At 37.2% G+C, this 13,512-nt stretch overlaps 1 pseudogene; it reads left to right on the top strand.

Annotated features, from left to right (window-relative positions):
- Positions 1-11,800: 11,800 nt before the first annotated feature.
- LOC100436267 (olfactory receptor 2A14-like) lies at positions 11,801-12,744 on the top strand (annotated as a pseudogene).
- The last annotated feature ends 768 nt before the right edge of the window (positions 12,745-13,512 follow it).

Below are 13,512 nucleotides of genomic sequence, written 5' to 3'. Positions count from 1 at the left end.
ATTGATTCTCCTCTCTAATGAGGCCTCCTTGGGAGGTGAAGCCCGGATACAAAGCTCTCCTGAACTTTACGATACAATTAGTTGTGTAAGCCAGGCTTTTTCTACCATCATTTGACTAGACACTCACTCCCTGAAGAGAAAAATAATGATTGAAAGAACAGAACCCAGTGGTAATACTTCTAATCATATCTCTCTAGAGACAATTAAAGATATTTGCTACTTTCCTATTAGCAGGCAAACCAATGAAGGCATTGCCCATGTTTATTCATTTTGTTCTTTCAGCATTCCCATGGGATGTGTTATGTGTGTTTACTTGGGATTGGACAGGGACAGGATTTCTGTTAAAAAACAAGACTTTTGCACAGAAGATTTAAAAACCAACATAATGTCGTAAATTAATTTCTTTCAATACTTACTCTATCAATCTTAAAATTGTTCCACTCTCTAATTCCTAGTTTCACTAGAGGAGAGCCAATGATCTCTTGGTCTCTGCTGGTTAGAGGTTCTTGAATTCTGTTAAGGCATCACTTCAGAGAAATAGCTTTCTCTCAATGGAGAAAACGTCATTGTAAAATAACTACCCCAAATTTCTCACAAATATTATTGACTTGGTAGTTCAGGTATACTTCATCTTCTTCCTTGAATTTCTTCAGTGTGCCTTCCATCTCAAGCATTTCTTAGCCACATATTTATTTCCTCATTGTGGGTTAGTGCCTACAGATAAAATGGGCGTATTTTTCTTTCTCTACCCTTTTTTTTTTTTTTTTTTGCACTAAGTGATAAAGTTTGATGATTGTAAAATCTTTCCAATTCTTACCCTCTGAGTGTCTTTTCTTAACCTACATTTCAATAGAGGTTTAATTCTTAAATTATGGTGGAGGGAGCACTTCAAAATAATAGTAATATATTTAACCTATCATGGAGAACAGTAAAAGATATATCCAAGAGGAGTATAATTGGAGTTATTTCTCTTTTAACATAATCTTTGTGACCAATAGAGGCTTACTCTAGTTACCTCATTATTCTCCAAAGCACATACTCTACTTCATTCAAGTACTACCCCTAGCAGCTCCCAGTCTTGAAGTTCTTATTCCTTATTTCAAGACAATTTTAACTGTTCTACCCATTTGACTTCATACTTAATACCGATTCTGCAAAGCACTCTTGGAGCCCTCTTCACCAATCCATCACAAATTGGTCTCCCTTGTGAAATAGAACATAACATTTTCATTTAGCATGCTTTCAGGTTGTACATAAATAGCTTTTTAATCCCAGTATTTTTATCATTAACGTTTTCTAAAAAGTTACCACAGAAAATTAATTTGATCACCAACATTTGGATAAAACTAAGGAAAATATTTTGGTGCATATTAATTCAAATATGCATAATTAGTATAATTTTTTTCTGACATAGACAATATAATGACATTGAACACAGTCTACTGTGGATATAAAGAGGTGTCATGATATGGATCTCTTTTTAACTTTTAAATTTTAAAGTGGATAGAGCAAAAATATTATTTGTCTTAGACATTTTGTGAGCATTAATATTTATATTGATTAATACTTTATATTTTAGCAAGAATAAATATGATGACGCATCCTTGGCTCCAACAGTAGTGATGAGCCTGAGGAGAGCAAAGATCATTTGGTGGCCATCAAGCAGACCACCTGGAGGCAAAGCCCCTTATCAAAAGAATTCAGAAGTAATTAAACTGCCTGTAATCCCAGCACTTTGGGAGGCCAACGCGGGCGCATCATGAGGTCAAGAGATCCAGACCATCCTGGCCAACATGGTGAAACCCCATCTCTACTAAAAAAATACAAAAATTAGCCAGGCATGGTGGCATGTGCCTGTATTCCCAGCTACTTGGGAGGCTGAGGCAGGAGAATCGTTTGAACATGGGAGGCGGAGGTTGCGGTGAGCAGAGATTGCGCCACTGCGCTCCAGCCTGGAGACAGAGTGAGACTTTGTCTCAAAAAAAAAAAAAAAAAAAAAGAAGTAATTCAACTTCCCTATTATATAAAGCCACATCTGGTATCAGGCTTCTTTACAAGAATTTATAGGTAACTAGAATTTCTATACATCTCTGGAATGCATGCATGTCAAAACTCATTGCGCAATCCTTGTTGACATCAAGGCATCATAATATCTACAAATGTAATCATTTACCATGACCTATGTGACTAATATGGTCCAAACTCCTGCCTTAAGGTCAATAAATAACACTAAGGAAAATCCACCATGGTGTGCTCAGTCCTCTCCTGCTGAAGTCCCCGGCTGCTGCACTCTGATACAGCATTCTATCTAATAAAACTTTCCATTTCAAACCTATACTATTGTCGGTAAATTCTTTTACCACCCATGAGCCAACCACTCTCTGCTGCCAGAACTCTGACACCTCACCCAGCAGAACCTTTGTCAATGAAGGTCAATTTTGAAATAGAAGTGCTTGCTAACTACTATTAAAGACAATACCTACAGCTTGGCCTAAATTTTCTTTAAATATTTTGCTATCTCTGAGACAGAAATAGCTTCTCCACATGGCTTGAGTCTTTTATTTCTTTTCTTTTTTTTTATTATTATTATACTTTAAGTTTTAGGGTACATGTGCACAATCTGCAGGTTAGTTACATATGTATACATGTGCCATGCTGGTGTGCTGCACCCATTAACTCGTCATTTAGCATTAGGTATATCTCCTAATGCTATCCCTCCCCACTCCCCCTACCCCACAACAGTCCCCAGAGTGTGATGTTCCCCTTCCTGTGTCCATGTGTTCTCATTGTTCAATTCCCATCTATGAGTGAGAACATGCGGTGTTTGGTTTTTTGTCCTTGCGATAGTTTGCTGAGAATGATGATTTCCAGCTTCATCCATGTCCCTACAAAGGACATGAACTCATCCTTTTTTATGGCTGCATAGTATTCCATGGTGTATATGTGCCACATTTTCTTAATCCAGTCTATCATTGTTGGACATTTGGGTTGGTTCCAAGTCTTTGCTATTGTGAATAGTGCCGCAATAAACATACGTGTGCATGTGTCTTTATAGCAGCATGATTTACAGTCCTTTGGGTATATACCCAGTAATGGGATGGCTGGGTCAAATGGTATTTCTAGTTCTAGATCCCTGAGGAATCGCCACACTGACTTCTACAATGGTTGAACTAGTTTACAGTCCCACTAACAGTGTAAAAGTGTTCCTATTTCTCCACATCCTCTCCAGCACCTGTTGTTTCCTGACTTTTTAATGATGGCCATTCTAACTGGCGTGAGATGGTATCTCATTGTGGTTTTGATTTGCATTTCTCTGATGGCCAGTGATGATGAGCATTTTTTCATGTGTCTTTTGGCTGCATAAATGTCTTCTTTTGAGAAGTGTCTGTTCATATCCTTCGCCCACTTTTTGATGGGGTTGTTTGTTTTTTTCTTGTAAATTTGTTTGAGTTCATTTTAGATTCTGGATATTAGCCCTTTGTCAGATAAGTAGGTTGCGAAAATTTTCTCCCATTTTGTAGGTTGCCTGTTCACTCTGATGGTAGTTTCTTTTGCTGTGCAGAAGCTCTTTAGTTTAATCAGATCCCATTAGTCAATTTTGGCTTTTGTTGCCATTGCTTTTGGTGTTTTAGACATGAAGTCCTTGCCCATGCCTATGTCCTGAATGGTAATGCCTAGGTTGTCTTCTAGGGTTTTTATGGTTTTAGGTCTAACATTTAAGTCTTTAATCCATCTTGAATTGATTTTTGTATACGGTGTAAGGAAGGGATCCAGTTTCAGCTTTCTACATATGGCTAGCCAGTTTTCCCAGCACCATTTATTAAATAGGGAATCCTTTCCCCATTTCTTGTTTTTGTCAGGTTTGTCAAAGATCAGATACTTGTAGATATGTGGCATTATTTCTGACGGCTCTGTTCTGTTCCATTGATCTATATCTCTGTTTTGGTACCAGTACCATGCTGTTTTGGTTACTGTAGCCTTGTAGTATAGTTTGAAGTCAGGTAGCGTGATGTCTCCAGCTTTGTTCTTTTGGCTTAGGATTGACTTGGCGATGCGGGCTTTTTTGGTTCCATATGAACTTTAAAGTAGTTTTTTCCGATTCTGTGAAGAAAGTCATTGGTAGCTTGATGGGGATGGCATTGAATCTATAAATTACCTTGGGCAGTATGGCCATTTTCATGATATTGATAAACAGAACCAAAGACAAAAACCACATGATTATCTCAATAGATGCAGAAAAGGCCTTTGACAAAATTCAACAACTTCATGCTAAAAACTCTCAATAAATTAGGTATTGATGGGATGTATCTCAAAATAATAAGAGCTATCTATGACAAACCCACAGCCAATATCATACTGAATGGGCAAAAACTGGAAGCATTCCTTCTGAAAACTGGCACAAGACAGGAATGCCCTCTCTCGCCACTCCTATTCAACATAGTGTTGGAAGTTCTGGCCAGGGCAATTAGGCAGGACAAGGAAATAAAGGGTATTCAATTAGGAAAAAAGGAAGTCAAATTGTCCCTGTTTGCAGATGACATGATTGTATATCTAGAAAACCCCATTGTCTCAGCCCAAAATCCCCTTAAGCTGATAAGCAACTTCAGCAAAGTCTCAGGATACAAAATCAATGTACAAAAATCACAAACATTCTTATACACCAATAACAGACATAGAGCCAAATCATGAGTGAACTCCCATTCACAATTGCTTCAAAGAGAATAAAATACTTAGGAATCCAACTTACAAGGGATGTGAAGGACCTCTTCAAGGAGAACTACAAACCACTGCTCAATGAAATAAAAGAGGATGCAAACAAATGGAAGAACATTCCATGCTCACGGGTAGGAAGAATCAATATCTTTTTTGTTTTTTTTAAGTCCACTTATCACATAGAATTTCAAGGGGATAGTTGAGGAAGATAAAATAATATAAGCAATGATAATGAATTTGAAATACTGAGGGCTGTTCTCACTATAACTTCCGTCATTGCATACGCTTTTAACCTTATAAAACGTTTGTAGGATATGCTCCATTGAAACAAAGGAGTAAACCAAGAAAGAGGATGGCATGAGGTTAATGAACTAGGGAGTCAAACTCAGAATAAAGGCAGATGGAATTGCTAGGATGCAACCAGTTTAGATAGAAGAAGCCTAGAAGTCCACTGAGCAATATCTGCAAGTAAAAGTCCTAATGGACATATTATTTGAGGTGGCAGAGGGAGATTGAGTGGATATATTATTTGAGGTGGAGAGGGGCATACATTCAAGTTTTATCATGAGATTGCAGCCATTCAGTCACATACTTAGGCTCCAATTCTAATTCTAGTTCTCTTGCTATTTCCACCATATCTGTAGTTCCTCCACTGAGTCTGGAACCCCTTAAAGTCATCTTACAGAAAGACCTAACAATGGGCATGAAGAAACCAAGCATAGGGGGAAAAAGGCACGCAATTAACATTATCATTATTAGTTGCAGCTATAAGCATTCTAATTAATACACATTTCTTGCCATAAAGTCAAGTATAAGAAAATATTGGCCAAATAAAGGGTTTGTTGTTTTTGTAGGTTTTTTTTTGCTTTTTAACCTTATTACCATTGCTGATGTGTTGTGCATTAATGTGCTTCAAAGGGGAGGGGGAGAGTTGCTTTTCTTTCTCACAGTATCAGACTTCTCCTGCACTGCCTCCCCTTTATTGGAATAATGAGCAAGACCATAGGAGTTGGAGAGTTGTTGCTGGCAACCAGTATATCTCTCTCTTTTGCTCTCTCTCTCTCTTTTTTTTTCCAACTAAGGGAGTAAATGGCAGAAAGCCTTTTTTATTTATTTATTTTAAAATCTGTATTTTAAATGTTCAAGAGTCTGTGTTTTTCTAAATAAGAATAAAAGAAAATCATATGAACTTTATAGTTAATAAGGGGCTAGCATGATAAATCTACATTTTGCCTAAATATAAACAACTGAGTTATCAAGACCATATTCTTCAATGCTAGTGTTAATTTAGTGAAATAGAGTTAACTCTATAAAGGAAGTCAGTTAAGCCATATTAGATTTTTGGAAGTCATTTTTAAAATCTTTTATGCCTTGTAACAATTTCTATACTTTCTCAAACTATATGCTTGCACTTTTCAACAAGGATGCAAAAAATTTGGCATCAATTATGATAAAATATAAATTATTAGAAGTCCAATAAAATCCAGATATTATTTTATAAATGTGGTTCTTCACTAGAGGTAGTCAGACTCCTAGGAGAAACGGCTCTTTCTATGGCTGAAGCAGGAAATGTATACAATGATCCTGAATCACCTGATTATATGAGAAGAAAGAAAGTCTCAAAAAGATAGGGCATATTAAAACTATGTAGGTGCAAGCTTCAAAGGTCCCTATCTAGGAAAATTTAAAACCCAAAAACAATCATATTAATGAATTATAATCTATTAAATTAAAAAAAATCCGTGAGTCCATACTGACAGCTGGCTAGATAGTATAGTGGGTAGACGTAGTTACGTGATATATAGGTGAAGGCTTTACTTATTTTAAGTTGCTAAAATCATAGATGTAAAGGCAATGATAGAGCTACAAAATCAAATTTGCAATAATCATTACTAATAATTGAATCAGGCAAGATAATCAATGGATGCTCAAACTAGTGGTTCAAAGCTTGAAAAGGAACAGGGTATTTATTCAAGCATACCATGGAGATAGTGCAAATTTGGTTACAGATCATAATAATGCAAATATCACAATAAATTGAGTTGCAAAATGTTGTTTCTCAGTGCATATAAAAGCTATGTTTATAATTTACTGTCATCTATTAAGTATGAAATACCATTGTGTTTAAAAAATGTATGTATCTTAATTTAAAAATACTTTATTGCTAAATAATGCTAATGATCTTCTGAGCTCTCAGTGAGTCACAATCTTTTTGCTGGTGGAGAATGGTGCCTTGATGATGATGGGTGCTGAGTGATCAGGATGGTGATTGCTGAAGGTGAGATGGCAATGGTAGTTTCTTTTTCTTTTCTTTTCCTTCCTTCCTTCCTTCTTCCTCCTTCTTTTCTCCTCCTTTTCTCCTGCTTTTCCTCCTCCTTCTTCTTTCTCCTTCTCCTCCTCTCCCTCCTTCTTTCTCCTCCTCCTCCTTCTTCTTCTCTTCTTCTTCTTCTTCTTCTTTCTTCTTCCTCTTCCTCCTCCTCCTCTTCTTCTTCTTCCCCTCCCTTCCTTCCCTCCTTCCTTCCTTCCTTCTTTCCTTCCTTCCTTCTTTCTTCCTCCTCCTTTTCTCCTCCTTCTCCTCCTCCTTCTCCTCCTCCTGCTTCTTTCTCCTTCTGCTCCTCCTCCTTCTTCTCCTCCTCCTCCTCCTCCTTCTTCTTCTTCCTCTTCTTCTTCTTCTTCTACTTCCTCTTCCTCCTCCTCCTCTTCTTCTTCTTCCCCTCCCTTCCTTCCTTTCCTCCTTCCTTCCTTCTTTCCTTCCTTCCTTCCATCCTTCCTTTCTTGCTTTCTCTTTCCTTCTTTTTTTCTTCTCTTTCTTTAAGCCAGGATCTCCCTTTGTCACCCAGGTTTGAGTGCAGTGGTGCAGTCATGGCTCACTGCAGCCTCCACCTTCTGAGCTCAGGTGATTCTCCCACCTTAGCCTCCCAAGTAGCTGGGACTACAAGTGCCCACCAACATAACTGGCTAATTTTTTTCAGAGACAGCGTTTTGCCATGTTGTCTAGGCTAGTTTTGAACTCCTGGGGTCAAGCAATCTGTCTGCCTTGGCCTCCCAAAGTGCTGAGATTACAGGTGTGAGCCACAGCACCCAGCCAGCAATTTCTTAAAATAAGACAATAATAAAGTTTACTGCAATGATTGACCACTCCCTTTACAAATGATTTATCTGTAGCATGTGATGCTGTTTGATAGCATTTTACCCACAGTAGAGCTTCTTTCATATTTGGAGTCAATCCTCTCAAACACTGCTACTGCTTTATCAACTGAGTTTATGTAATACTCTAAATCATTTCTTGTCATTTAACAATGTTCACGGCATCTTCACCAGGAGTATAGTTATCTCAATAAAATACTTTCTTTCTCATCCATAAGAATTCTACATACCTTCAAGTTTTATCATGAGACTGCAGCAATTCAGTCACATACCTAGGCTCCACTTCTAATTCTAGTTATCTTGCTATTTCCACCACATCTGTAGTTACTCCACTGAGTCTAGAACCCCTCAAGGTCATCTATAAAGGTTGGAATAAACTTCTTCCAAACTATTGTTAATGCTGATATTTTGACCTTCTCCCATGAATCATAAATGTTCTTTATAGCATTTAGAATGGAGAATCTTTTCTGGAAAGTTTTCAGTTGACCTTGCCCTGATTCATCAGAAGTATCCCTGTCTAGGGCAGCTATAGCCTGGTGAAATGTATTGCTTAAATATTAAAACTTAAAAGCAGAAATTAGTCCTTGATCCATGTGCTGCAGAGTGGAAATTGTGTTAGCAGGGATGAAATCACTGTACATCTCCATCAGAGTTTTGGGGCGACAAGGTGCATTGTCAATGAGCAGTAATACATTGAAAAGAATCTTCTTCTTTTCTGAGTAGTAGGTCTCAACAGTGGGCTTAAAATATTCAGAAACCATACTAGCATGAAGAATGTGGCAAAGCATTTTACAAGTCCTCAATTCTTAGCAGACATAAGATAATTTATATTGGAGAGAAGCTCTACAAACCTGAAAGATGTGAAAATGATTTTTAACAACACCTCAAACTTTTGAAAATATAAAATAAATCATAATGGTCCCAGACCCCAGAAATGTGAAGAATGTGTCAAAGCCTTTAAATGGTTGTCACCCTTGATTGTAGGTGAGATAATTTATACTGTAGAAAACTACATGTGTGAGGAATGTGAAAAAACTTTTAACTAATGCTCACACTTTATTGCACAAGAAAGCATTTATACTTGATAAAAAATTGTACAAAAGTAAAGAACATGGAAAAGCCATTGATACCTGTTTGTATCTTACTCAACATTCAAGAGTTCATATTTAATAAAAGCATTGTAATTGCTATTACTATCAAAATCTCTTTCAGGAAGCATAAACCATTAAAGTGAAGAAGAGCCTTCATTCTGAAGGCAAACATTACAAATATAAAGAGGGTTGTAGTATCATTACTCGTGTCATAGATGTTATTGTGCAGATTTTGTATTAGAGGAAAATCCTGAAGCAGTTTCTCAAAACTTGTTCAACATCAGGGAATTTACACTGGAGAAAACCCTAATAAGTGTAATATGTTTGAATAAAGATTTGTTCAAAAATGACAGCTAAGAAAACACCAGAGAGCTTGTAGTAAAATACATTTTTACAGAGGCAGTAAATATGAAAAAAAAACATGTACTTCAAAATTAAGTCAAAATTACATCTATGCCAACATCAGATAATTCACAGTAGAAATAACTAAGACATTGACCCTTCAGACATTACATAAATCAGAGTATTGAGTGTAGAAAATTATCTAAAACTAAAGTTGTTAGACAAATTATTTGTATATAACTTGAAAAGAAGATTGGAGAGTTATAATTGCATTCAAAGTATACTTTTTTTATGGAAAAAACTTACATATTTTTTTGGAAAGTGAATAATGATATAATTCAACTCTCAAATTACTTCATGCTCTATCTTTAATTTTTATGGTCATAATAAACACTACATAGGAGTATAAATTAAAAAATTCAATAAACCATGCTGCAAGCAGATGTACTGTCATCCAGGCTTTGTTGCCCAATTTACAAAACACAGGCAGAGTAGAGTTAGCATAATGCTTAAGGGCCCTAGGATTTTTGGACTGGTTACTAAGCGTTGGCTTCAACTTAAAGTCACCAACTGCATTAACCCTTAACAAGAGTGTCAACCTGTCCTTTGAAGTTTGAAGCCAGACATTGACTTCTCCTCTCTAGCTATGAAAGTCCTAGATGGCATCTTCTTCCAATAGTACCTTTATCAGCAATCTTAGCTAGATCTGGATAACTTGTGGCAGCTTCTACAGCAGCACTTGCTGCTTCATCTCATCCTTCTATGTTATGAAGAGAGCTTCTTTCCTTAAACCTCATGAACCAACATGTGGCTAGCTTAAAAACTCTTCTTTGGTAGCTTCCTCACCTCTCTTAGCCTTTGTAGAAGGGAAGAGAATTAGGGCTTTGCTCTGGATGAGGCTTTGGCTTAACAGAATGTTGTGGCTGGTTTGATCTTCTATCCAGACCACTCAAACCTTTTACATATCAGCAATAAGGCTGTTTCACTTTCTTATCATTCATATGTTCACTGGAGTATCACTTTTAATTTTTCTCAAGAACTTTTCTTTTGTATCCAGAACTTGGCAGTTTGATGCAGGAGGCCTGGCTTTCAACCTGTCTTGGCTTTTGACATGCCTTCCTCATTAAGCTTAGTTATTTCTGGCTTTTGATTTAAACTGAGAGATACGTGACTCTTCCTTTCACTTGAACAAATAGAGGTCATTGTAAGATTGTTAATAGACTTAATTTCAATATTGCTGCGTCTCAGGGAATAGGGAGGCCTGAGGAGTTGGAGAGAGACAGAGAAACAGTTAATTAGCAGAACAGTTAGAACAAACATTGATTGTTTTCTGTTTTATATGAATGTGATTCTTAGTGTCCCAAAATGATTACAATAGTAACATGAAAGATTAGTGATTACAAATCACCATAACACATACAATAATAATGAGAAAGTTGGAAATATTGGAAAAATTACTGAGTTGTTAGGAAGAGGCATAAATTAAGCACATGCTGTTGGAAAAACGGTGCAGATAGACTTGCACAACTCAGGGGTGCCACAAACATTCAATTTATAAAAAAGCATAATATCTGTGAAAGGCAATAAAGGGAAGTGCAATAAAATGAAACAGAATAAAATCAAGTGCGCTTGTGTAATAAATTTAATATATGCACCAGATATTACATTAGGAAAATATTAATAACTGTATTGTATGAAGATATTTGAGAGGCACCATCTTTACCAAGGGATGCATGTTTTCATCACCAATAATTGGACTAATTAACATCATGCCTGCACTCCTGAAATGCAGCTAGGAGGATGCCATTTTTTTTAAATGTGAAAAGTTAATAATCCGCATCAAAACATGAGGAACGTTGTACACTCCCCATCTGAACAGCATTCTACTAAATAACTGCTGTATCAAATTCAAAACATCAATGTCTGGAAAGGCAAAAAAAAAGATTGAGTAAATATTATAGATGCAAGGAGCCTGAAGATAGGTGACATTAAATATAATGTGTAATCTTGGATTAGGTTCTAGGTGTGTGGAGGTGGAAGGAGGATATTGTATATTAGAAAAAAAAAGTCAATATTAAATTTCCTGATTTTAGTAATTATACCATGGCCAGGTTAGTAAATGTGTTTGTTCATGGTGAAAATATAAAGAACTTAGGGATAAATGGGCATCAGGTCTACAATTTAATATCAATAATTTCAGAAAAATTATATGTTTACATAGAGAAAAAAAGCACAATAAGGCAAAAAAGAAAGGCATGTTAACTTTTACTAAGTCTGGGTGAAGGTATATGAAAGTTATTTGCAAGATCCGTGATACTTTTCTGTGATTTTAAATTTATTTCATAATCAAACATTTAAAACAAAAAGGTAACAAATCTGGGAAAGCAGGAGAAACTGCCAAGTAAAGACAAGCAGACAACCTTCCTTTGAATTTATTTTGAGACGAATAACTGCAGTTTTCATTGATCCTCCAGTTCTAACCTCTCCATCATTCTTCAGTCCTTGACAGACTGCCATTAAGAAATGGGATGCAACCAATCATGGTTCACAGAATTCATCCTGGTGGGATTCCAGCTCAGTGCTGAGACGGAAGTGTTCCTCTTTTGGATCTTCTCCCTGTTACACATCTTCAGCCTGCCAGGGAATGGAATAACCTTGGAACTCATCTGTCTGGACCACAGTCTGCATACTCTCATACTTCTTCCTCTCACACCTGGCCGTCATTGACATGTCCTATGCTTCCAACAATGTTCCAAGATGCTGGTGGATGTTGCGAACTAGAAAAGTACCATCTCCGTTGTGCCATGCATAATGCAGACATTCTTGAATTTGGCTTTTGCTCACATAGAGTGTCTGATTTTGGTGGTTTTGTCCTATGATCGCTATGTGGCCATCTGCCACCCCTTACGTTACAATGTCCTCATGAGCTGGAGAGTGTGCACTGTCCTGGCTGTGGCTTCCTGGGTGTTCAGCTTCCTCCTGGCTCTGGTGCATTTAGTTCTGATTCTGAGGCTGCCCTTCGGTGGGCTCATGAAATCAACCACTTCTGTGAAATCCTGTCTGTCCTCAAGTTGGCCTGTGCTGACACCTGGCTCAACTAGGTGGTCATCTTTGCAGCCTGCATGTTCATCCTGGCGGGGCCACTCTGCCTGGTGCCGGTCTCATACTTGAGCATCCTGGCGGCCATCTTGAGGATCCAGTCTGGGGAGGGCCGCAGAAAGGCCTCCACCTGCTCCTCCCACCTCTGCGTGGTGGGGTTCTTCTTTGGCAACGCCATTGTCACGTACATGGCCCCCAATTCCCGCCATCCTGAGGAGCAGCAGAAGGTCCTTTCCCTGTTTTGCAGCCTTTGGAATCAGGTGCCAAACCCTCTGATCTACAGCTTGAGGAATGCAGAGGTCAAGAGCGCCCTGAAGAGGGCTCTGAGGAAGGAGAGGCTGATGTAAGACATCTCAAAGGGCACCACGAGGAGAGGGCCCTGCTCCCTACAAAATGTGTAAGTTGGCTTTTTTGTCTTCTGCTAGGATAAATGCCACCTTAAAATTAACTGTTTATTAACTTAAACATATAAACTGAAATCTTAAACTCTTGAGAGGAAAATAGAAGAATACCTTCATTAATTAGGTAGAAATATATTTGTAGAAAAGACACAATAATCAATAGAAGTAAAATTTGAATAATTGATTAACATTGAAAATCTTTGAAATTAATCACTGTGATTATCAAAGTCCCCATTAAGAAACAAGAAATGCAGGCACAAAGTGATAAAATTTACTGTTCTTTATCTAGCAAAGAAACTATAGACAATATATAAAAAGAACTCTTTCAAATTAATATTAAAAGACAAATTTTATAAAATGGGCAAAGCACTTAAATAGAAACTTCTCCAGAGAAATACAAGTGGTCAATAAACACATAAAATGCTGCTTTTCACCATTAGCAAGAAAATGTAAATTACAGTCACCATCAGGTAGCATTTTATATCCCCTCAACTGTCTAAAATTTTTAATGGATTATTCGTTATTGAAATGATTGGAAATCTATCTCCAATAATTGGGAAACAGCCAATACTAGTAAAGTTTGTACCCATTGAATTAATATGTTAGAGCACATTATATATTCTCTGGGTCAATAGTTAGTGACTTTTTCCTGTAAAAGACCACAGAAAAATATATAAGACTTTGAGGACCATCTTCTTCATCGTAAAAGGTCAACTCTG

Source organism: Pongo abelii, chromosome 6 (genome assembly GCF_028885655.2).
Source record: "Pongo abelii isolate AG06213 chromosome 6, NHGRI_mPonAbe1-v2.0_pri, whole genome shotgun sequence".
Taxonomy (NCBI): domain Eukaryota; kingdom Metazoa; phylum Chordata; class Mammalia; order Primates; family Hominidae; genus Pongo; species Pongo abelii.
This window is presented reverse-complemented; position numbering and strand designations above follow the sequence as displayed.